General features: G+C 47.0%; 1 protein-coding gene across 3 annotated transcripts in view; it reads right to left on the minus strand.

Annotated features, from left to right (window-relative positions):
• Nucleotides 1-27108, minus strand: part of LOC142245214 (glutaminase kidney isoform, mitochondrial-like) — a 1837395-nt gene that overhangs the window by 1441784 nt on the left and 368503 nt on the right. The gene's annotated exons all lie outside the window — the stretch shown is intronic.

A 27108-nucleotide genomic window follows, 5' to 3' on the forward strand; every position in this document is an offset into this window, starting at 1 on the left:
CACATAACAAGATCGTAAACGAGATCGTTACTACGTCACAGTTTCTGTGACGCAAGAACGACTTCAATTGCGATCTCGTCACGTTTGACACGTACCAACGATTCACCCCCTGCTGCGAAATCGCTGATCGATGCCGAACAGCTTGGGCCATTTTTGGCTCGTTGGAGTCCTGCTGGGCTGCATGAATCTGTATGTTTGACACCCTACTAACGATTTCGTTGACGACCTAGATGAGATGCACGAAGGCGTGTTGTTGCGTCCCCGTTTCCTAATGGGATTGGAATCGTCAACATAGTTGCTGTGTGACAGGGTCCCAACGATTTGAAAGATCGTTATACGGGACGCATGCTCGTTCATAAACTCGTTATGTGTGACACCCAACATGCGATTTCAACAACGACTCATAAACGATCCAGAAAGTGTGACGTAGTAGCGATCTCGTTTACGATCTCGTTATGTGTGACTGGACCTTAACTCTCCAAACAGCCAATATATTGCCTCATAAAACCCCAGACAATTAGTATACAAGTAAGGTCATGTGACTTACATCTGCCTCTACAACAGCGTTGGCTAAGCATCACCACTGAAATCATATTAACTCACACATAAGCTGTCCTATACTAACAATGTCGTTCGTTACCTATAGCAACCAATCAGAGCTCCCAGACATGTAACAAAATAGAAGCATACCTATAATTGGTTGCTAGGCCACCTGATAAATATCCAGGCTAACTCTCAAAACAAAACCAAAGAAAAAGAGAAAAAAAAACACATAACAGGTCAAAAAAATAATATAATAATAATAATTATTCATTTATATCAAGCTATTAATTCCACAGCACTTTACATACATACACAACACTGTCCCCATTGGGGCTCACAATCTAGAGTCCCTATCTGTATGTCTTTCGAGTGTGGGAGGAAACCGGAGTACCTGGAGGAAACCCACCCAAACACAGGGAGAACACACAAACTCCTTGCAGATGTTGTCCTTGGTGGGATTTGAACCCAGGACCTCAGCGCTGCAAGGCTGCAGTGCTAACCACTGAGCCACCGTGCCACCCATAATAACAACTTTTATTATAAAACATGTGACAGAAATTGGTTACAGAAAAAAGGGGTGTGACCATATGTAAAAATCAAACCAAGTGGCGAGTCTATATATACACCAAAGGGTTAGTTCATTATGTTCAGGGGGCCATAAATTTACAGTGATGCAATCCAAATTGTGCATCTACCTTAACCCCGTCTGCATCTAAATCATGAGTCATTTTTCATTAGCATGCTATTCATCCACACTGGACCAGTAAAAAATGGTACACTGATTGAGGTAGAAGATATGACTGACTTTATTGTGGAAGTTAAGATACAGTTAAAGAAATCACTTGGCTAGAAGCCAAGAATACGCAACACGTCTCCCATTGGGTAAAATGTAAAAGAGCTTATTCTGCGATATATATATATATATATATATATATATATATACTGTATACGTGTTTCCTCATTTATATTAAGCTAAGTCAGCATGATTCACTTAAAACAAGAAAGCCCCAGAATGAGTCTTATGATGTTTGAATGCAGATATAGGTGTGGTACATGTTTCAAACGCCATCTTAAAGTACTAGTTTTTTTGATATCTTCATATAACTCTTAATACTCATAATAGTTCATAATCATGTCCATAACATTTATTAAAAAAATATTGTAAATGAATAAATATCTTAATATATGAACAATGCAAAAATATACAATACAACAAATTGAGTGTATATCAAAATGTATATAAAGTGCATAGTGTCAAATAATAAATCCCAATGGTAAAAAAAAATATTTCAGCCAGGAACAATCATGATCACAATGCTGTAACAAATAAATACCACCTAGGGTGCTTAAAACAACATAGGTACATCTCCCCAAGGGACAAATTTCAATTGAATAAATAGTGTCTATCTCACTTATAGAGATGGCATAGTATTGTTTAATGATCCAATCAACAAAGGGCAGCTGGAAAGAATAATGCCTATTTAAATTGTAGTGGTGGTGTAATTTGTCATAGATTGAGGTGATTCCATAGATAACATCAATACACAGCATGGGTTAAATATTCTGTAGATAAGCCGTCAATAGAAGGAATGAAACCAGACTCTAATACAGTGGTAGCTCAGGGTATCAAAGACTATAGAATAAAGTAAAAAATTCCGTAAGTAGAGTCCAGTACAATACCTGTGTTTCTGCTGATATGAATGCAGCTCTCCTCCCCAAGAGTGTACAGCTCTCCTCCCCAAGAGTGTACAGCTCTCCTAACCAAGAGTGTACAGTTCTCCTCCCCAAGGGTATACAGTTCTCCTCCCCAAGGGTATACAGTTCTCCTCCCCAAGGGTATACAGTTCTCCTTCCCAAGGGTATACAGCTCTTTCCCCAAAATTATACAGCTCTCCCCCCAAGGGTATACAGCTCAGCTCCCTGATATATAGCTCCCCCAAACATAAACAGCTGTCCTCCCTCCCAAAGGTATACAGCTGTCCTTCCCCTAAAGGGTATACAGCTCTCCCTTCAAGGGCATACAGCTCCTCTCTCCCCAAGGGTATACAGGTCCTCTCCCCCCAAGGGTATAGAGTTCCCCTATTCTCAAAGGTATACAGCTTTCTCCCCAAGATATAGAGCTCTCCCCCAAGTGTGCAATGTACACAACAGGATTTGTCTCTGTGCTTACAGGACCTCTGATGTCACTTGGAGGGGAGGAGTAAGGGGTCACATGATCAGCTCCTCAGTATATGCAGGACTTTGCTGTTCTGGTTGTCATGGTGCTGGATGAGGTTTAGTTTGTGTGGGGTCAGGAGAGATTTAGAGTGTGGATGTAGCAGAGCAGTGTGTGTAATGTGAGGGAGGGGCGGAGGCGCATGTGTAATGTAGGATGGCGGAGCAGCGTATGGTAATGAGCAGGGGGCGGAGCTGCATGTGGTAATGGGAGTTGGAGCCGTGCGTGGTAATGTCTGGGGGCAGAGCCACATGTGGTAATGGAAGGGGGGAGGAGCCACGTGTGTCAATAAGCAGGGGGTGGAGCCCCGTGTGGTAATGGGAGGTGCCGCGTGTGGTAATGGACGGGGGCAGAGCCGCGTGTAACATAGTAATATAGTAACATAGTTTCTATGGCTGAAGGAAGACCTTATGTCCATCTAGTTCAGCCTATTTTTAGTGCCGCTGTTCTGCAGTGTTGAACCTGTGGAAGGCAAAAACCCACAGAGTAGAAGCCAATTTTCTTCATAGAGAAAAAAATATTTCCCGACTCCTAAGCTGGGTCAACTATCTACCTGTAATCAGGGCTGTGTAGTCGGTAAGCTAAACCTTCGACTCCGACTCCTCAATTTCTCTTGCACCGACTCCGACTCCTACATATATTGCTTATAGTTAGGTAAAAAATTTACTGTAGTACATGAACATGTGTATGTGAACATCAGACATTTAATAATTTTTATGATACAATAATCAAGATATTTGGATAGAACAGTCATGGCGAACCTTTTACAGGCCGAGTGCCCAAACTGTAGCCCTAAACCCAATTTTTTTTCCGGAGTGCCAACCAATCCTATTATGTAAATAATTGATTTTAATCTTACCTTTGCAGTTTTCTCTTCAGCAGGGGGCATCAAGCTCGTGCATGCTTATCACACATTGAAGCTGAGCCCCTGCCCTTTGCAGACACAGCAGTTGGATTGATCTTTCTGGAAAAAATTGCAGCATATTAGACAGAGATTTTAGTCTGGAATGCAATCAGATGTCACCCTGTAATGCACATCTACATTTCAAAGTCTGAACATCCTGAAATTCCATAAAGACGTACGAGTTGCTCCCCTCCCCTTTCATTCTGTAGTTATGTCCCCCTTCCTGGCCACATCCTGGTAAACATGTCCCCCATCCTGATATATATTTCCTACAGTCTGGTATATTTGTCCACATCATGGCCCCATCCTGGTAAATATACCTCAACCTGGTAAATGTCCTCCATCCTGGTAAATTTACCCCATTCTGGCATGTTCCCCCATGGTGTTAAATGTACCCCATCCTGACATACTGCCCATGCTTGTAAATGTTCCCCCATCCCGGCATGTACCCTATTCCTGGTAGATGTCCTCCATCCTGGTAAATGTTCCCAATCCTGGATATTTTACCCCCATCCAGGTAAATGTACCCCCATCCTGGTAAATGTCCCCCTTCCTAGCATGTACCCCTTCCTGGTAAATGTACCCTATCGTGGCATGTTTCCCCCATCCTGCCATGCATGTTTCCTCCATCCTGGCATGCATGTTTCCTCCATCCTGGCATGCATGTTTCCCCCATCCTGGCATGCATGTTTTCCCCATCCTGGCATGCATGTTTCCCCCATCCTGGCATACATGTTTCCCCCATCCTGGCATGTATGCTTTCCCCATCCTGGCATGCATGTTTTCTCCATCCTGGCATGCATGTTTTCTCCATCCTGGCATGCATGTTTCCTCCATCCTGGCATGCATGTTTCCTCCATCCTGGCATGTATGTTTCCTCCATCCTGGCATGCATGTTTCCTCCATCCTGGCATATGTTTCCTCCATCCTGGCATGCATGTTTTCCCCATCCTGGCATGCATGTTTCCCCCATCCTGGCATGCATGTTTCCCCCATCCTGGCATGTATGCTTTCCCCATCCTGGCATGCATGTTTCCTCCATCCTGGCATGTATGTCTCCTCCATCCTGGCATGCATGTTTCCCCATCCTGGCATGCATGTTTTCCCCATCCTGGCATGCATGTTTCCTCCATCCTGGCATGCATGTGTTCCCCATCCTGGCATGCATGTTTCCTCCATCCTGGCATACATGTTTTCCCCATCCTGGCATGCATGTTTTCCCCATCCTGGCATGCATGTTTTCCCCATCCTGGCATGTATGTTTCCCCATCCTGGCATTCATGTTTCCCCATCCTGGCATGTATGTTTCCTCCATCCTGGCATGCATGTTTTCCCCATCCTGGCATGTATGTTTCCCCATCCTGGCATGCATGTTTCCCCATCCTGCCATGCATGTTTCCCCATCCCATGCTGGCATGTGCGTTCCCGCACCCCCACCCCGGCATGTGTGTTCCCCTACCCCTATGCTGGCATGTGCGTTTACCCACCCCCACTGGCATGTGCGTTCCCGCACCCCCACCCCACGCTGGCATGTGCGTTCCCCCTCCCCCCACCCCGGCATGTGCGTTCCCCCTCCCCCACCCCACGCTGGCATGTGCGTTCCCCCACATGTGCATTCCCCCACCCCACTCTGGCATGTGCGTTCCCCCTCCCCCAGCCCACGCTGGCATGTGGGTTCCCCCTCCCCTACCCCACGCTGGCATGTGCGTTCCCCCACATGTGCGTTCCCCCACCCCACGCTGGCATGTGCGTTCCCCCTCCCCCACCCCACGCTGGCATGTGCGTTCCCCCACCGCCACGCCACGCTGGCATGTGCGTTCCCCCTCCCCTACCCCACGCTGGCATGTGCGTTCCCCCACATGTGCGTTCCCCCACCCCCACCCCACGCTGGCATGTGCGTTCCACCACCGCCACCCCACGCTGGTGTGGCGCCCTGGACAAACCAGGACGTCACAGGTACTGCAACAACACACCCCACACCCCGGCTAGGCACACCGAAGTCCAACAAAAATCCTTGTTGCCTCCCTCCAGGGGCTGATGTCCACACCAGGGGGTGGAGCCACGCGACCCTGCACCTCACCAGGCCCCGTAACCCGCCTGCCATCCCTCCCTCACTGGGCCCCGGGACAACCAACCCCCCTACCCACGGAGGGGAGAAACAACATCCAAGCTGCTCCCTGTCACCGCTCCCGGGATCCCCGTCCAGAGCAGCGGTGGTGCCACAACCTCACCACAACTGTGGGTGGCGTCACGGACAATATCCCTAAACCAAATCACCCCCTTTCACTCACGGGCGAGGAGCGCCGCTCGAGTCCCCGGATCCGGCCCACCGCTCGAGCCACCGAGCAGCAAGCGAAGCAGCGCCGGACCCGAGCGTGGTGAGCGCAGCGTCCCCTCCCCGCCCGTGACACTGGCATGTGCGTTACCCCACCGCCACCCCATGCTGGCATGTGCGTTCCCCCACATGTGCGTTCCCCCACCCCCACCCCACGCTGGCATGTGCGTTCCGCCACCGTCACCCCACGCTGGTGTGGCGCCCTGGACAAGCCAGGACGTCACAGGTACTGCAACAACACACCCCACACCCCGGCTAGGCACACCGAAGTCAAACAAAAATCCTTGTTGCCTCCCTCCAGGGGCTGATGTCCACACCAGGGGGTGGAGCCACGCGACCCTGCACCTCACCAGGCCCCGTAACCCGCCTGCCATCCCTCCCTCACTGGGCCCCGGGACAACCAACCCCCCTACCCACGGAGGGGAGAAACAACATCCAAGCTGCTCCCTGTCACCGCTCCCAGGATCCCCGTCCAGAGCAGTGGTGGTGCCACAACCTCACCACAACTGTGGGTGGCGTCACGGACAATATCCCTAAACCAAATCACCCCCTTTCACTCACGGGCGAGGAGCGCCGCTCGAGTCCCCGGATCCGGCCCACCGCTCGAGCCACCGAGCAGCAAGTGAAGCAGCGCCGGACCCGAGCGTGGTGAGCGCAGCGTCCCCTCCCCGCCCGTGACACTGGCATGTGCGTTCCCCCACCGCCACCCCATGCTGGCATGTGCGTTCCCCCTCCCCTACACCATGCTGGCATGTGCGTTCCCCCACCCCATGCTGGCGCCCTCGCACACGAGTTATAAAAAAAAAAAAAGCAACACACAACTCACCTTCCAGCACACGCTCCCCCGCTGCGCGCCGCTGGGTCCTCAGTTCCCACGCGTCCAGAAGACGTCATTACGCCGGCGCCGCTCACTGACGCTCCTCCGTCTCCTGGGCAACACACTGCAGCCTGGGGGAGGAGGAGTGTCAGAGCGAGGAGAAATGTCTCCTCCACTCCAACACAGTTTTGATCTGCCGGTGCGATTGCACTAGCAGATCAAAGCTGCAGGATCAGGTGACAGCACACGTGCCAGCAGAATGGGCTCTGCGTGCCCCTGGTGGCACGCGTGCCATAGGTTCACCATCACTGGGATAGAACATAAAATATATTTATTAGAGTACAACTTTAGAACACAAAAAACTGTAATAAATTGTAAATATGTAATACACTATGTAATATACAGTAGGTTACATATATATCTTGTGCATGTGTGTGTGTATATATAATATATCACATATTGTATTACATATTTACAATGTATTAGTTTTTTCTGTTCTAAAGTTGTATTCCAATAAATATATTTTATGTTCTATCTAAATATCTTGATTATTGTATCATAAAAATGATTAAATGTCTGATGTTCACATTGTAAATGATTGTGATAAATGTTTCACTTAAATATAAGCATTATACTAAATGTTATTATTTAGTATATTTTTGTTGAAAACTGTTTTCTGCCACTTACATAGTTATATATATATAACACTATGTAATACACTATGTGTTGGAAGCCAACATGGACAATGTATGTATCATAAGGAATTACTGGACTCCATATTGTATCTATGAGCTACCAATATTACCAGGACTGTACATCAAAGGAATTGGCCATGTACAGTGAAGAGTTTCATAACATGTGAGGCAAGAAGGCCATTGTATGTTCTGTGATGATCTGACCTTTGTCCTACCAACATGATAAAGCTGGGTTCACACTAAGCGACAGCGACAACGACGTCGCTGTTACGTCACCATTTTCTGTGACGTAACAGCGACCTTGTAAGTCGCTCTTATGTTCGCTGCTTAGCTGTCAAACACAGCAGAAGCAGCGATCATAACGTCGCTGTGCTACATGTGCAGAGAGCAGGGAGCCGCGCTTAGCGCCGGCTCCTTGCTCTCCTAGGTACAGTACACATCGGGTTAATTAACCCGATGTGTGCTGCAGCTACATATCACAGTGCAGAGAGCAGGGAGCCACGCGCACTGCTTAGCGCTGGCTCCTTGCTCTCCTTGCTACAGTATACATCGGGTTAATTACCCGATGCGTACTGCAGCCACATGTCACAGTGCAGGAGCCGGCGCTGGCAGCAAGAGCGGAGGCTGGTAACGAAGGTAAATATCGGGTAACCAGGGAAAGGTCTTCCCTTGGTTACCCGATGTTTACGCTGGTTACAGCTTACCGCAGCTGCCAGTGCCGGCTCCTGATCGCTTCATTTCGTCGCTCTCTCGCTGTCACACACAGCGATGTGTGTGTCACAGCGGGAGAGTGACGACCATAAAATGAAGCTGGACATTCAGCAACGACCGGCGACCTCACAGCAGGGGCCAGGTCGTTGCTGGATGTCACACACAGCGACAGCGACGGGACGTCGCTGCAACGTCACAGAAAATGGTGACGTAGCAGCGACGTCGTTGTCGTTGTCGCTGTGTGTGACACCAGCTTAAAGGTTCGATCTTCATATGAATTGAACATGGTGCCTTTAAGGTCCAGTCACACTAAGCAACTTACCAGCGATCCCAACAACGATAGGGATCGCTGGTAAGTTGCTAGGAGGTTGCTGGTGAGATGTCACACAGCGACGCTCCAGCGATCCCACCAGCAACCTGACCTGGCAGGGATCGCTGGAGCGTCGCTACATGAGTTGCTGGTGAGCTCACCAGCAACCAGTGACAAGCCCCCAGCGCAGCGTGGAAGATGCTGCGCTTGGTAACTAAGGTAAATATCGGGTAACCAACCCGATATTTACCTTGGTTACCACCGCACGGAGCTACACGTGCAGAGAGCAGGGAGCAGCGCACACTGAGCGCTGGCTCCTTGCTCTCCTAGTTGCAGCACACATCGGGTTAATTACCCGATGTGTGCTGCAGCTAAATGTGCACAGAGCAGGGAGCAGCGCACACTGAGCGCTGGCTCCTTGCTCTCCTAGTTACAGCACACATCGGGTTAATTACCCGATGTGTGCTGCAGCTAAATGTGCACAGAGCAGGGAGCAGCGCACAATGCTTAGCGCTGGCTCCTTGCTCTCCTAGTTACAGCACACATCGGGTTAATTAACCCGATGTGTGCTGCAGCTAAATGTGCACAGAGCAGGGAGCAGCGCACAATGCTTAGCGCTGGCTCCTTGCTCTCCTAGTTACAGCACACATCGGGTTAATTAACCCGATGTGTGCTGCAGCTAAATGTGCACAGAGCAGGGAGCAGCGCACAATGCTTAGCGCTGGCTCCTTGCTCTCCTAGTTACAGCACACATCGGGTTAATTAACCCGATGTGTGCTGCAGCCAAATGTGCACAGAGCAGGGAGCAGCGCACAATGCTTAGCGCTGGCTCCTTGCTCTCCTAGTTACAGCACACATCGGGTTAATTAACCCGATGTGTGCTGCAGCTACATGTGCACAGGGCAGGAGCCGGCACTGACAGTGAGAGTGGAGGAGGCTGGTATCGAAGGTAAATATCGGGTAACCAAGGACAGGGCTTCTTGGTTACCCGATGTTTACATTGGTTACCAGCCTCCGCAGAAGCCGGCTCCTGCTGCCTGCACATTTAGTTGTTGCTGTCTCGCTGTCACACGCAGCGATCTGTGCTTCACAGCGGGACAGCAACAACTAAAAAATGGCCCAGGACATTCAGCAACAACCAACGACCTCACAGCAGGGGCCGGGTTGTTGCTGGATGTCACACACAGCAACATCGCTAGCAACGTCACAAAAGTTGTTCGTTACCAGCGATGTTGCTAGCGATGTTGCTTAGTGTGACGGGGCCTTAAGTCTCTTGGAAGATATACAACTCCTGTGGTGTTCATGAATTGAATGTTCTGTTTACGGCCTATTAAAATGTACATTGTTAAACAATACCTTGTTCAAGTGGAATACAAGCCATTGTTCTGGAAATGGCCATCAAATCTCCAATCTGAATGGAATGTAAACCTGTCCTCAGGCTTTGTGACATGAAAGACCTTTGCTATATACCAGGACACTATCCACAGGAGCCACAGGTTTGTCAAGACTAGTCTTAATCCTTTATTAAATTGACCTCGGAGAGCCACCTTCAGGAGAGCATTAACATCAGCAGCCCTATGCACGTTCCTGGACAACTCAAAAGACTGTGACCTGAATTGATGCTACTAATATGTGAAGGTGTTGCAGGGATGGGCACTGTATGGGCCATGTTTGATTGTGTGTCTGATATAAGGCGGGCTTTGCACACTACGACATCGCAGGTGCGATGTCGGTGGGATCAAATTGAAAATGACGCACTTCCGGCATCGCATGCGACATCGTAGTGTGTAAAGGCTAGATGATACGATTAACGAGCGCAAAAGCGTCGTAATCGTATCATCGGTGCAGCGTCGGCGTAATCCATGATTACGCTGATGCGACAGTCCGATGTTGTTCCTCGTTCCTGCGGCAGCACACATCGCTGTGTGTGAAGCCGCAGGAGCGAGGAACATCTCCTACCGGCGTCACTGCGGCTTCCGTAGGATATGCGGAAGGAAGGAGGTGGGCATCTCCGCCCCTCCGCTCCTATTGGCCGCCTGCCGTGTGACATCGCAGTGACGCCATACGACCTGTCCCCTTAATAAGGAGGTGGGTCGCCAGCCAGAGCGACGGTCGCAGGACAGGTGAGTCCATGTGAAGCTGCCGTAGCGATAATGTTCGCTACGGCAGTTATCACAAGGATATCGCAGCTGCGACGGGGGCGGGAACTATCGTGCTCGGCATCGCAGCATCGGCCTGCGATGTCGCAGCGTGCAAAGTGCCCCTAAAGATAGCCTACCAAGCTAATCAGTCTATCCACTTCCCATCTTCCACCACCCTCTCCTATTACCTTTCCCCTTTCATTGTACCCTTTCCCTTAGTTAGGTTTCCCTTATGTATGTCATTGTAAATTCCTTATTTGTAATAAATCCCCTTTTAAAGATCCAGTAGCTCTTGTTAATTATGATTAACTGGCAACCTAAAACTCAGCAGATTTCTACACTATGTAAGTGGCAAAAAACAGTTTTCAACAAAAACATACTAAATATCATTTGTGCAGTCCATGAATTTGTTGTAAGAAATAGAAATGCTTCCATCAGATCCTCCTTCATAGATGACCTCAAAACTGACCTAATAATTTTAAGGCTAAAGAACAACCTCTCTACAGTAACTTGGGTTGGAGACAAAGCTGTTACCACATGGGCAACATCTCTAACAATTTCCGGGTATAAAGGAATTGCCTCATGCACAGTCAGTTTTGATGAACGGTTGAATTTTTTTATTTCTTTGAGAGCAAGTGAAAAATGTTACTGAAATCTGGTCAATCTGTTTGCTATAGGAGACGGAGTGAAATCTTTTTCCTTGCGCCAACGCTTTGCCTGCACCATGTCATCCAAATACTTGTCAAAGTTAAACTCCTCATCTGATGAGGATGAAGATATGGCAGCAGTAGCACTGTCAGGCCAGGCCCAAGTCCTCTTGCACCTGGCAGTCCTCTAGCCGCTCATCCTAACTGCTACCTCAGTTAGAGCTTCTTTTCCATTAGTAAGCTGTTGATCATCAAGCAGTATACGATGACTTGGGTCCACATAAACAGCTGCCAGAAGAAGTTTATTTTCCAATAGCTGTGTCTCTCTCCGTCTCATTGAAGCAGAAATGCCATCTGCGATTAAACCTCCACTTTGGGACAGGCAAAATAGCAAGTTCTTCCACTCCCTTATGAAAATGCCAGGAGTTAAATCCTCAGCTTGTAATTTTTTAGGTCACAGTAAATGGGTGATTAAGCAATTCCTTCAATTCAGCCACCTGTGTCCATTGACCTTTATTTAATGTTACTTGAGGGTTCACCATATCTATAAGAAACGATTTTAGTTCAAGCAATCGCTCAGTCATTAAATAAGCGCTGCCTCACTGAGTGGCTTGATCAACAATTGCCCCTTTCCCAGCACGTCTCTTCAAGATGGAATCAATTTTATGGGTTCTGGCGGCAATAACCAACATCCTCACTTTTCCAATTAGATTTCCAGCATGTTCGCCCAGTTTCACACATCCGGCTTTTCGCCGGTTTGGCAGATGCGGTGCATGCCAGTACAGTACGATACAGTACAGTGGCAGCGCCACAACTTCCGGGTCACATGACAGCATGTGACCGGCGTTTGTCACGCTGCCACTGTACTGTATACACTGTACTGGAGTGCGCCGCATCCGCCAAACCGGCGAAAAGCCGGATGTGTGAAACCGGGGTCCCTCTTGCAGACTCTCTCTTATTGCCAGCTGCAGCGTGTGCACAACACAGCGCATGGGATGAATATGAGAGTGTTTTGAAGCAGCTTCAACAAGATTATCTAATCCTAAAGTATCATTTTGCTGTTCTTCTGTTGTAATATCTGTTTGTTCCTCAGTTACATGAACAGCACTGTGGCCTTCCATCTCAAACATACTAAATCCTAAATTTTCTTCTAGATGTTGTTCATTACTTTCATTCATCAGTGTAATTGTACTTATCAAGTTTGAAGCATTGTCCTTTACAATAGCAAGAACCTGTTCTTTTTTGAGTTCTAGTCTTGCAGAACTTTTTCCACTAAGGCCTGGAGAAACTGGCTGGTGTGATGAGCTTTACTATCTTTTACTGCCAGTGTCTTGCTTACAATTTCTTTCTTGTAACAAACATATCGAACATTGATGGCAAAATAATTCAGTGACATGCAGTGACTCTGGGCATCCCAGCAAAGGCAATGGGTGAAAAGATAGGACATCCAGACACATCGTTTTGTGAGGATCCTCACAAAGAATGAGCATGTCAGTTTGTGTGGCCTTTTTCTAATCTGCTTTTGCTATTGAAACCATTATTTATGAGCTCAAAAACCTTTCAGGTGATGCAGTTTTTTTAAAAAGCTGATCTGCTTTTGCAGCTGACAAATGTATCCTCAAAAAACAAAGCAAAAACGCTGTGTGTGAATGCAGCCTTAGATCAGGAATAGAACAGCCATTTATAGGACATTTCATAACTTTCCCAAATTCCTATGAAACAATATTCAGCACATTCTGCATTGCACTACTGTCCCCAAATTATTATATATTTTAGGAGTCGGAGTCGGTGCATTTTATATCGACTCCGACTCCACCAAAATGAGCTCCGACTCCAACTCCTCGACTCCGACTCCACAGCCCTGCCTGTAATATTATGTTAAGCATAACCTTCTACACTGTACTATCAAGAAAAGCAGCCATTCCTCTCTTAAATTCAGTGAGTTGGCCATCACCACTTCCGCGTGTGGTAATGGATGGGGGGCGGAGCCGCGTGTGGTAATTAGCGGGGGTGGAGCTGCGGGTGGTAATTGTTGGGGAGGCGAGCAGTGTGTGGTAATGGCCGAAAACAGGGCCGCGTGTGGTAATGGCCGGGGGACGGAGCCGCGTGCGGCATTGTGGGGGAGCCGAGCCGCGTGTAGTAATGGGCGGGTGGAACAACCATGTGGTAATGGGCGGAGGGCAGAGCCACGTGTGTTAATGGTCGAAGGGGTGGAGCCGCGTCTGGTAGTGGGTGGGGGGCGGGGCCATCTCTGGTATTGTGGGGGGCGGAGCCATGTGTGGTAATGGGCGGGGTCGGAGCCACACGTGGTAATGGAGGGGGCAGAGCCGCACGTGTTAATGGAGGGAGTGGAGCCATGTGTGGTAATGGGCGGGGGGCGGAGCCGCGTGTGGTAATGGATGGGGGGATGGATTAGCGAGTAACCACGAGTAATCACAATGGCTCTTATATATATATATATACACACACACATACATATATATACTAGCTGCAGTACCCGGGTGTTGCCTGGGATAGTAACTGCCTCTCTGTCTCTCTCCCAGTCTCTGTCTGTGTGTCGCTGTTTGTCTGTCTGTCTGTCTCTTTCCTTGTCTGTCTGTGTCTATGTCTCTCTCTGACTATTTCTATCTCTGTCTGTATTTGTATTAGTCTATCAGTCTCCATCTCTGTGTCTGTCTGTCTCTCTCTATCTCTGTGTCTGTCTCTATATGTGTGTGTCTGTCTCTTTCCACATCTGTCTCTTTTCCGTCTGTCTTGATCTGTCTCTTTTCCATCTGTTTTGGTCTGTCTCTTTCCAGGTCTGTTTCTTTCCTCGTCTGTCTCTTTCCAGGTCTGTCTCTTTGCCCGGCTGACTCTTTCCAGGACTGTCTCTTTCCAGGTCTGTTTCTTTCCCCGGCTGTCTCTTTCCCCGGCTGTCTCTTTCCTCGGCTGTCTCTTTCCCCGGCTGTCTCTTTGACCGACTGTCTCTTTGACCGGCTGTCTCTTTGCCCGGCTGTCTCTTTGCCCGGCTGTCTCTTTGCCTGGCTGTCTCTGTCTGTCTGTCTTTTTCTGTCTCTCTAGCCATCTCTCCACCGACATTATATAACCTCACGCATAAGCTTCAACTAACAGTTTATTTTGTTCCTATAGCAACCACTGACAGTTGCTATTAATAACCTATAGCTCCCACCTCCATTCAGTTTAATGGCGGCAGGATTTCAGAGACTAACTGTAAAGCAATGGGTTACATTTTTCTGTCAAAACATAGTCTACGACGCTCCCTGGGTCACATGAGGCGTCTGTGCAAAATTTCGTGATTGTAAATGCGACGGTGTGGATTCCTTTAGCGGACATACACACATACACAGCTTTATATATTTTATATATATATATATATATATACATACACATACATACATATATACACAGACACACACACAAAAACACAAAAAAACCACACTCTCTCTCAGGGTCAAAAGTGTTAGCACCCTTGAAGTTAATCCAGAAAATGAAGTATTTCCCTCAGAAAATTAATAATACTCCCCCTACACGGTCCCTCCATAATATCTCTCTCACACTGCCCCATGTATAATATCTCCCACACACACTACTCCTCTGTATACAGTGCCTTGCGAAGGCATTCGGCCCCCTTGAATTTTTCAAACTTTTCAGGCTTCAAGCATAAAGATAAAAATTTTAATGTTTTGGTGAAGAATCAACAAGTGGGACACAATTGTGAAGTTAAACAAAATTTATTGCTTATTTTTAACTTTTTAAAAAAAATAACTGAAAAGTGGGGCAATATAATTCATCCTCTTTCAGTTAATACTTTGTAGCGCCACCTTCTGCTGTGATTACAGCTGCAAGTCGCTTGGGGTATGTGTCTATCAGTTTTGTACATCGAGAGACTGAAATTCTTGTCCATTCTTCCTTTGCAAACAGCTCGAGCTGCGTGAGGTTGGATGGAGAGCGTTTGTGAACAGCAGTTTTCAGCTCTTTCCACAGATTCTCGATTGGATTCAGATCTGGACTTTGACTTGACCATTCTAACACCTGGATATGTTTATTTGTGAAGCATTCCATTGTAGATTTTGCTTTATCTTTGGGATCATTGTCTTGTTAAAAGACAAATCCCATCCCAGTCTCAGGTCTTTTGCAGACTCCAACAAGTTTTCTTCAAGAATGGTCCTGTATTTGGCTAGATCCATCTTCCCCTCAATTTTAACCATCTTCCCTGTCCCTGGTGAAGAAAAGCAGGCCCAAACCATGATGCTGCCACCACCATGTTTGACAGTGGGGATGGTGTATTCAGGGTGATGAGCTGTGTTGATTTTACGCCAAACATATCGTTTGGCATTGTGCCCAAACAGTTCGATTTTGGTTTCATCTGACCAGAGCATCTTCTTCCACATGTTTGGTGTGTCTCCCAGGTGGCTTGTGGCAAACTTTAAACTACATTTTCTACGGATATCGTTGAAAAATGGCTTTCTCCTTGCCACTCTTCCATAAGGCCAGATTTGTGCAGTGTACGACTGATTGTTGTCCTATGGACAGACTCTCCCACCTCAGCTGTAGATCACTGCAGTTCATCCAGAGTGATCATGGGCCTCTTGGCTGCATCTCTGATCAGTCTTCTCCTTGTTTGAGATGAAAGTTTGGATGGACAGCCGGGTACTGGTAGATTTGCAGTGGTATGATACTCCTTCCATTTCAATATGATCGCTTGCACAGTGCTCCTTGGGATGGTTAAAGTTTTGGAAGTCTTTTTGTAACTAAATCCGGCTTGAAACTTCTCCACAACAGTATCATGGACCTGCCTGTTGTGTTCCTTGGTCTTCATGATGCGATCTGCACTTTAAACAGAACACTGAGACTATCACAGGGCAGGTGTATTTATACAGAGACTTGATTACACACAGGTGGCTTATATTTGTCATGATCAGTCATTTAGGACAACATTGGATCATTCAGAGATCCTCAATGAATTTCTGGAGTGAGTTTGCTGCAGTGAAAGTAAAAAGGACGAATAATATTGCACGCCCCAATTTTCAGTTATTTATTTTTTAACAAAGTTTAAAATAAGCAATAATTTTGTTAAACATCACAATTGTGTCCCACTTGTTGTTGATTCTTCATAATAACATTAAAATTTGTATCTTTATGTTTGAAGCCTGAAATGTGGGAAAAGGTGGAATAATTCAAGGGAACCAAATACTTTCGCAAGGCACCGTATCTCTGCCACACACACTGCTCCTCTGCATAATATCCCCCACACACACACTGCCTCTTTGTATACTATCCCCCACACAAGCTGTCCCTCTCTATATGTGTGTGGAAACTTTCCCCTTATGTGTAGGCATACACATATAAGTAGACTATCATAATCACACATTGGTGATACATGCAATTGTATTGTTTATGTCCACACATGGAGGCTTGCTATACCTAAGTTGGGCTTTGTGCAATCACTTGTTTAGCATTTGGAAGCTTTCCCCGTATACGGCGCAAATGCAACCCTCATAACAGAGTCGTTCCTTGGCCCCCCGCAGCATGGCAGCATTCGTGCTGTATATTTCCTGGTCTCCAACATGGCTCTGGCCTGTGAGCATGTGTGGTCGGTATACTCAGATGGGCGGTGCTGACGTGCTCATTCAGCGGTACTCTGGGTTATGAGGCACTGGTATTGATTTGTTTTACATACGACTGACAGGTTGTTCTTTTCCTGCTATGATTAGTCTACTTTCTACATGTGACTGCACATTAGTAAATGTACAACCTTTCCTGTATATGTTGTGGCAATTATATTGGCGCCCTATTCATCTCTTGTCCTGCACTTTTATTTGTGTTCTGTCTTCATGCACATTCGCACAGTGTGCAATCAGACATACAGCATAAACCTTCTTCTGTTTTCTATAAAAAGCAGACTGTTGCTCTGTAGTCTAAACTTATTTATTGGTTAACAGGGCACTTGGTGCACAAGAGTATATATGGTAATACTGAAAGAATACAAATAACAAAAGTAAGTATAAAGCGCATAATACATACAGGTATATTACATTGAACAGAGGAAGTACTCTACAAAATGGAGGTTTCATATTCATGTGGATTTCTCTCTGGCCTAATTTCCCTACTTCATCACAACTATGCAACCTAACAACAGATCTTAGCATAATGCTGTTACATATAGTAAATACCAAACATGCTTTCATATGGATAGTGTTTTTTTTAACAAAGAGAGGTGCAAGAAGACAGAGACACATGTATCTCCTGAGTTGTAGTTTCCCACAAAATGGTGACTGCTCCCAGAATGCCCAGGAAATTTTCCATAATACATTAAGACACTCCTACAAAGAAAACACTGAATTTCATTATTCTTTATTAGGCTGCATTCATATCAGCATTTTTTTGAAGGACATAAAAAAAACGCAAAACGCATCTGACTGGATCCTTGACAAATGCGTTTGCATTGCAATACATTTTCAATGGAATCGGTTAAGATGCGCTCACATGCGCTTGCATGCGTTACATCGGTTGTTTTGCGTTTTTTTACCTTCTTTCAAAAACGGTACTTGTAGCGTTTTTTTACCTGCGTCCAAACACTGCATGTCACTGGATTCTGACTGTACCGCACGCAAGCGCATGTGAACGGTGGTATGGACAGAGAATGGATCCTCTTTCCTCTACTGAGCATGCTGAGAAACAACCTGGAGTGATCTCTATCTCTATCTCTCTCTCTCTCTCTCTCAACGTCTTCCACTTACTCCCGATCACATGACTCCACTACCCCCCCATAAACTGCAAGTGAAAGGATCCTGCAAAATAACACTTGCGTTTGCATACGTTAAACACTTAAATCAACAGGATCCAGTCACATGCAGGTTGTAAAATGTAAATGTAAAACCAGCCTTACTAATACTAGCAGTATAACACTTACAGCTTTGAAAATTGTTTTATGCCTGAATAGGCAGAACAATTTGTGTGTTATATGTCTAACATTTTGGATATTTAATAAAATTTAATATTCTCACTAATTTATTGGTTATGTGACTACTTTTGTATTGGTTGATTGATTATTCGGGAGTTTTTTCACCCTTCCATTCTGGTGATCATTTTGGATCCCTATCTACATAGGTAGATTTGGGTGAAGTGCCTCAGGTGTTCAGATGTGGTGTATGTTCTCAGATTAAGTGTTAAAAACCTGGTGACACATTCCCTTTAAAGGCCGGTCAGCCACATCAAGTATCAGGAAAGTGCTTCTTGACAATGTGAGATGGAGTGGACCGTAAAAGGTATTGGACAGAATGTCTTTCATGGGCCCCTTCTATATGTAGATTTGAACAATCTATGAAGATCCAAAAGCCCAAATTTACATTCCTAGCTTTTTGTCTTCACCCTTTCCATTAAGCAAAGGAACAAGACAAGGATGTCAACTTCCGGGTCCTGCGCTCCCATGGAAGGCAGCGTGTGAGGAGAGCTCCTGCTTCATTATTAAGACCCCTGCAGTCCCAGCACACATACCAGCTGATAAGAGGCCAGAAACAGGAGATAAGATAGTGTGCATGGCCATCAGACATAATGGAGAGGTATGTACACAAAAACGGGACTGCAGGACAGAAATCTTCCCCCAGCCCAGAGGAGCAGCCTTGCTAAAATTGCTTCAGAGGTGACCAAGCTCAGGAAAAGCAATAAACCGGATAATCAGCTTACCCAGCAGGAGGGAGGGGGTGAGCAGGAGATAAGCACTGCAGGTCTCAGCATTTCTTACAAGTCCCTAGCAGATGAGGTGGTAAAGATGTTAACCCCCAAACTTCAGGAAATGCTGGAGCAGACAGTGTCTGATGCACTAAAGCAAATGCAGGAAGCCATCTCACAGCAATCAGAAAGACTGGTTACAGTGGAGAACAGACTCAGCACTGCAGAGGATGAGTTGAGAGGTGCAGGCCGAGCTGCAAAGAGTCGCCAGGCTGAACCAGCAACTTGCAGATAAAATTGATGATCTGGAGAATCGCTCCAGATGAAACAACTTAAGAATCACTGGGCTCCCAGAAACTATCACCCCTCACCAGTTAATGGGGATATGCATGGAGGACATACCTCACGCTCTGGGGATTGCTGATACACTCAAGGCTGAAAGGGCACACAGAGTGGGACCCCCAGCCCAGCACGCAAGTGCAAACACACCTCTAAGACCCAGGCCAGTGATTGTCAGATATTTGAACTTTGTGGCTAAAACTAAGCATTTCGGAAGAAGACATCCCCCACGGTGGTAAGGGGACATAAGATTCTGATATTCAGTGACTATTCGGCGGAGGTCACAAAGAAAAGAAGAGCCTTCAGTGATGTCTGCACAGAGTTTTTCAGAAAGAAGATAAAATTTGCTTTGCAATTCCCGGCCGTCCTTAAAATCTTTGCCCCAGGAGGAGGTACAGAGACATTCACGGCCCCTGATCAGGCAAGAAGCTTTGTGGACAAGAATTTTGCAAAATCATCGCCTCTGGCAAAGAATGGAAATTCTATTCCCCAGAGGGGATGAGGACATAAAATAGCCCATAGAGGGGCAAAATTGCTGATGATTAATGCAGAGTGTTGATGCTGTTTATAAAAGAGCGATGGGGGAGGGGGATTCCTATGGGGGTCTGGAGTTCATGATGTGGGCCTGAAAGCGTTAACTCTACCATAACCCAGACACCCTCAGTCCCTCTCCATACCCCTGCTTTTCCCTTTTTTTTTTTTCTTTTTTCCTTTTTTCTTCTTTCCCTGTCTTGTCCAACCCCTTTATTATCCCATCACCCAAACACATCCCCCTCCCACACATAACTGGCACGCTTTCCCCCCACAATCACACTCCCCTCCCAATCCCCCAGCTACACTCTGCCACCCACACCCCCTTTGCCACCCACAAACAGACCCTCTCCTGCCCCCCCCGACTACACACTTTCTCCCACCCACAAACTACCTCCCACCCCATCCGTCCCACTCAACTCCCCCATCCCATTCACACCTCCCCCCTATTTACGCCCCCTCTCCTTCCCATACCCCTCCTCTGAACCCCTCCTCCATTCTTCCCTCCTTTCTTCCTCTTGTTTCTTCTTTCTTATCTTTTTTTCTTTCACCTCTCCTGGGAATAAGCCTTGCTATACTGGGTCGAGGTTCAACCTACTTTAGGTCCTCAGGGCTTGGGGATACTTGTATATATTTCTGAAGCTATGTTTAGCACGCCTTTAAGTGAAGTGTGGAAGCTCAAGAAAGCGAAAATATTTTGAGGAGCGAAAGCGGGATCAGTAGGAGTCCCTACATACATGCGGGAAAAAAGTGAAGTCTGCAACTGTGTTTTCCTACAAGGGGTATAGGAGAGGTGTTATTTTGTTGGTTTAAGTGACTTTTTTTTTTTCTTTCTTCTTTGCACCCCCAGAGAGAGACTCGGTGGACAGGTTTTAAGAAGGTTTTAGTTGGGGGCGTGGCCTAGCTCAGTATGTGAGTGGAAGCAGATCCTGTAGCTCCTGCCAAGCATCTAGAAAATCCCTAGGGAAGAAACCCAAAAAACACTATCAGAAGTCACAGGCTGCAGCTGGACGACCCTCTGACCACCCTGGCCTGATTGCATTGCTTACTGGCACAGATATGACAAGGAGGGGGCCGAAAAAGCAGGTGGGAGAAGTGGAGGAGCAGAATCAAGATGGTGCCGTGGGCAGCATGGAGCAGAGAAAAGATAATGGTGCAGATGCTGAGGAGACCAGAAGACAGGCTGCAACATGGCTGGAGCGTTTTGCCAGGCAGGAGAGCGGTGCCCATCACAGAGAGACAGTGAGAGGTGAGCTCCAGATGAATATGGGACTTGCAGACAGCATGGTGCTGAGTGCAAGAGGAGGGAGGGGTGAGAGCAACGAGGGAGCTCAGGCCTGCAAGGCAGAAACAAATCCCAGATCTCAGGCAGCACAGCTAGTAGACCTGACACAGAATATCCCTGAAGAGCCCCCACTAAGAGACATCCTCACAGCAGTAATGCTATGCAGAGCATCTATTACTGAGGTGACCCAGCAGCTGGGGAGCCTGAGAGAAGACATGGCATCCATGCGGCACAAGCTTCATGAAGTGAAAGAGAGAACAGGAGAAGTTGAGCAGAGAGTCAGTATCATGGAGGACCGCATGGCAGGATCTGACAGATGGGCAGCGTGCAGTACAGGAAATAGCAGCACTCCTAGCAAAAACAGATGACCTTGAAAATAGATCAAGGCGTAACAACCTGAGAATAATTGGCGTTCCAGAGAAAGTGGAAGGTACATCCCCAACTGAATTTTTTGAGGAATGGCTGAAAAGTAAAATTGGATCTGAGCATCTCACCCCTCTATATGCGGTGGAAAGAGCCCATAGGGTTCCCACCCGCCCCCTGCCTCCTGGACACCCACTGCGACCTGTCCTGGCCAAAATACTGCACTACAGAGACAGGGATAATATCCTGAAGTATGCCAGAGGACACCCGGACCTGATCATCAATGGCTCCAAGATATCCATTTTTACAGATTACTCCATAGAAGTGCAAAAGCAAAGAGCCAAGTTCATTGACATCAAGAGAAGGCTGAGACAACTGAACCTGCTATACTCCATGATGTACCCGGCGAAACTCAGAGTGGTAGCTGGAGGAATAGTGCACTTTTTCCTGGATACCAAGGAAGCGCTAAGATGGCTGGATGGCAATGAACAATGCTTCCGGCGGGAGGGTCGTGAAGGGGAAGCTGGAGACTGACTTTTGGGGACACCCTACCTCTCATCGCATGCAGTGGTGTAGAGGAAGAATACTATGCTATGGTTGCCGGGGAGGAGTTCCTGTTTGAAAATTTTAAAAAAACATTTTTTTTTTGTTTACCTCGGCAATCTAAATTTAAATCTACATCTAATGGACTCTAGAGGAAAGGGGTCTGCAAACACCACTGAGGATGGGAGGAAATGGAATCCTGGCTATGGAAAGGGACTTTCCAACTCATACTGGACTCACAATGCATAAATATTGAATTAATTTTTATTCTCCCCCCCTCTTTTTTTTGTTTCTCTTTTTCTCCCCTCTCGCTCCTCTTATTCCACCCTCTGTCTTCTTCTTATACTACTTTTCTCTTTCTCTTCTTTGTTTTACCCACTTCCCCTCCCCCTTTCTTTCTCCCTTTTTTTTTTTTACCCCTTCTTTCCCGTAACTTGCTTTCGTTCTTCCCCCTTAATATTAAAAAAAGGGGCATTGCGAGAATATGGCAGGACTGCAATACTGATCAGATGGACAGCCGGCTACCGTGCATGACAAACAGGCGGAGTCCACCCCTCCTTCTGGAGGTCCTGGTTCTGGTGTTATTGATGGTTGATAGGGCCCTGTCCGTCGTAAAAAGAGGAAACATGACAAAAGATGGACACGGTATCTGGCAGACTTGCCAAGGCAAACAAATGCCCTCCGTCCCTGATACAAAGGGGACTGGTGGCAACGATGTGTTACTATGTTTATTGTTGTGGGAGGTGTTTATATTGGGGGGGTAGGGGGAGGGTGGGCCAGTCGACAGTCTCATTTGGCCTATTGAGGAGCTCTGGGAGAACGAGAATTTGTCAATCATATGGCGGGACGCATTAAGCTAATTAGTTGGAATGTTAGCGGCTTAGCCTCTAGCATTAAAAGGCAAGCAGTATTTCAATTTTTACGCACAGAAAAACCTGACCTAATTTGCTTGCAGGAAACACACATGACACCGGAGAAGCTGCATCTACTGGATAGAAGGTGGCTCAGGGTGGGGTATCATTCTACGTATTCTGCATACTCCAGAGGGGCCAGTATACTATGTCTTTCCTGTAGGCTGGGGACAAGAGCCGTAGTAATTATATCCCTATACATACCTCCGCCATATTGCAGCAAACTACTTCACAGTCTGATAAATTTATTGGCAGACTTTCCGGGGGTTCCCTTTATGATAATGGGAGATTTTAATAATATTCCGAATTCACATTGGGACAAAGGGAGACATGAGGTACGAAAAATGGGGGGTAACTGTACACCATTCGGTAATTTACTTAAAGAAACGGCGCTGATTGACCTGTGGAGGACTCGGCATCCAGAAGTGTATCAATACTCCTGTTATTCGGCTACGTTCTCATCCCTGTTGTGCATTGATCTGGCCTTGGGCAATGAAGCAATGCAAGGTTTGGTAGTGGGTACTAAATACTTCCCCAGGACGGTATCAGATCATTCTCCCCTGTGTGTAGAAATAGACCTGGGGGAACAACAAAACCAAAATAGACCCTTATGGAAATTAAATCCCTTTTGGTTACAATTAGTGGAAGAAGGGGGGGTATTAGTGATAGTTTAAGGGAATACCTTAGGTTCAATGAAGGATCAGCATCTATTGGAATGGTTTGAGAGGCAATGAAGGCGTACTTGAGGGGATTGTATATAACGGGTATAGCTAAGGTAAAGTCGGAGGCAAGAAGGCAGAATCAGCTTGAGTTTCAGGAATTGGGGGAGGCGGAAGATGCTTTAATATCAGACCCCACTCTGGCGGCAAAAGCTAGGATGAAGGCAGCTCAAAAGATGGTTAATAGATTGACCATACAGGCAGCGGAGAGAAAGAAAATGTTCCAAACCATGCAGTCCTTTGAGAATGGAGAACGGGCGGGTCACCTATTATCAGTGATAGCTGCGGCACAGAAAGAATCGACATATATTGCACGGTTACAGTCAGTAGATGGGGCAGTTGTCACGGACACTTCGGGGATCCTAAAAGTACTAGAAACATTCTACTCTGATCTATACTCAGTCAAGTTGCACCCGGAGGCGGGGAGGTGGATGAATTTCTAGGCAGAGCTCAGGTGCCAGTCCTCTCAAGGGAATCTAGAGAGTTACTAGATGAGCCATTTGACTTAGAGGAGTTTGAGCTAGCTCTGAGTGATATGGCGAATGATAAGGCGCCGGGGGTAGATGGGTTTCCGGCTGAAGTATATAAGCAACATAGGGAGGTTTTACTGCCGGTGCTGCTTAAGGTATATAATTCATGTCTGGAAAGAGTAGAGCTTATGCCGTCTATGCAGGAGGCAATAATTGTGGTACTCCCTAAAGAAGGCAAAGACCCGGGTTTGCCAGCCTCTTACAGACCGATTTCACTATTGACAGTAGATGTAAAGCTCCTGGCTAAGATGCTTGCAAATAGGCTCACCAAAGTCATTACATCCCTAATACACCCAGATCAAGCAGGGTTTATGCCCAACAAATCCACGGCAACTAACCTTAGGAGACTGTACCTGAATATGCAGATACCGGCGGAAAATAAGGGGAGGCGGGTTATTCTCTCCCTAGACGCGGCCAAAGCTTTTGACAGCGTAGAGTGGGGGTACCTATGGGCTACGATGCGATCAATGGGGTTTGGGGAAGTGTATATTTGGTGGGTGCAGCTGTTGTACTCTGCTCCTACGGCAAGAATTAGGGCGAATGGCAGCATGTCAGATAGATTTTTCTCTCTATAGGGGCATAACGCAGGGGTGCCCACTGTCCCCCCTGTTGTTTGCTATCGCTATCGAACCACTGGCGGCGGTGATGCGGCGGGATCCTGGTGTAGTGGGTTACCGATATGGGAGTGTGGAGGAGAAAGTGGCCTTATATGCGAACGATTTATTATTGTTTCTAGCAGATGCAGGGAGTTCCTTGGAGGCGGTAATGAGGGTCATATCTAACTTTGGAAGGATATCAGGGCTCACGATAAACTGGGACAAATCGGTTTTGATGCCACTAGATGAAACGCCTTCCAATGTAGTGGTGACTTGTGCTCTGGTTCAGGTGGTGTCAGAGTTTAAATATCTGGGAATTATGATATCCAATAAACTGACTGACTATGAACGTCTTAAGGTCCAGTCACACTAAACAACTTACCAGCGATCCCAACAACGATAGGGATCGCTGGTAAGTTGCTAGGAGGTTGCTGGTGAGATGTCACACTGCGACGCTCCAGCGATCCCACCAGCAACCTGACCTGGCAGGGATCGCTGGAGCGTCGCTACACGAGTTGCTGGTGAGCTCACCAGCAACCAGTGACCAGCCCCCAGTGCCGTGTGGAAGATGCTGCGCTTGGTAACTAAGGTAAATATCGGGTAACCAACCCGATATTTACCTTGGTTACCAGCGCACGCAGCTACACGTGCAGAGAGCAGGGAGCAGCGCACACCGCTTAGCGCTGGCTCCCTGCTCTCCTAGTTACAGCACACATCGGGTTAATTACCCGATGTGTGCTGCAGCTACATGTGCACAGAGCAGGGAGCAGCGCACACCGCTTAGCGCTGGCTCCCTGCTCTCCTAGCTACAGCACACATCGGGTTAATTAACCCGATGTGTCCTGCAGCTACATGAGCACAGAGCAGGAGCCGGCACTGACAGTGAGAGCGGCGGAGGCTGGTAACGAAGGTAAATATCGGGTAACCAAGGACAGGCCTTCTTGGTTATCCGATGTTTACCGTGGTTACCAGCGTCCGCAGAAGCCGGCTCCTGCTGCCTGCACATTCAGTTGTTGCTCTGTCGCTGTCACACACAGCGATCTGTGCTGCACAGCGGGACAGCAACAACTAAAAAATGGTCCAGGACATTCAGCAACAACCAGCGACCTCACAGCAGGGGCCAGGTTGTTGCTGGATGTCACACACAGCGACATCACTAGCAACATCGCTGCTACGTCACAAAAGTTGTTCGTTAGCAGCGATGTTGCTAGCGATGTTGCTTAGTGTGACGGGGCCTTAAATCTCACCCCCCTTTTACTTAAGTTCAAACAAAAGATTCTGGCCTGATCCAAACTGTATCTTTCGGTGGTGGGGAGAGTCAACTTAGCTAAAATGATACTAATGCGCCAACTGCTCTATGTGCTCCATAACGCCCCGGTATGGCTACCACAAAATAGGTTTTATAAAATAAATTCTATTTTCCGAGGCTTAATCTGGGGAAGGAAGAGCCCACGGATGAGGTTAGAATATTTACAGAGATCAAAAGACGAAGGGGGACTGTGTCTACCTAATCCTTGGGGCTATTACTTAGCTGCCCAGAGCCAACACATGGTGGGGTGGGGTGTGACAGGTTTGGAGACCTCGGCGAGGAAAATATTACAGTATGTGATCGGAAAAGGTCCTCTGCTGGCAAGTCTGGAGGCGGGAAAGTTTCGTCCACACTCTGCATTATATCCTACTATATACAGTTGATAAAGTATGGGGTAAGATCAAACAGATGAGACAGGTAACCGGGTTCACTAGATATACCCCCATGTGGGACAACCCCAACATTCCGGAATTTTTATCCCTTAAAGAATTTGGGCAATGGAGGAGAATTGGTATCTGGTACCTCTCCCAAGTGATGGATGGAAACATATTTAAGACTTTTGAAGTACTGCTAAAAGACTTCCCACTGGGACATAGTATGTTTTAGAAATACCTGCAGCTACGTCACGCATTTGAATCGCAGAACAGAATAACACCAATTATTATACAATCAGATAGTGTAATTAATATATTAGGGACGCAGAGAGGGACGGCAGGATGTATATCGATGGTCTATGGGGGACTTCTGTCCATGTCGGTTGGGAGGCAACAAACTGGGGCATATGCAAGGTGGGTGGAAGATTTGGGAGAAATTGGGGAGGAGAAATGGGAGTCTATTTTGCAATATGTCATCAAAATATCTCTGAGCGAGGCAAAACGGCTATCGCAATTATATGTTATATACAGAGTATATAGAACCCCCGTGTGGATGAAGAAAGTGGGAGTGAGAACAGATTCCAAGTGTCCAAAATGTACTGTGGAAGAAGCAGGGATC

This window comes from Anomaloglossus baeobatrachus, chromosome 7, assembly GCF_048569485.1.
Source record: "Anomaloglossus baeobatrachus isolate aAnoBae1 chromosome 7, aAnoBae1.hap1, whole genome shotgun sequence".
NCBI classification, from domain to species: domain Eukaryota; kingdom Metazoa; phylum Chordata; class Amphibia; order Anura; family Aromobatidae; genus Anomaloglossus; species Anomaloglossus baeobatrachus.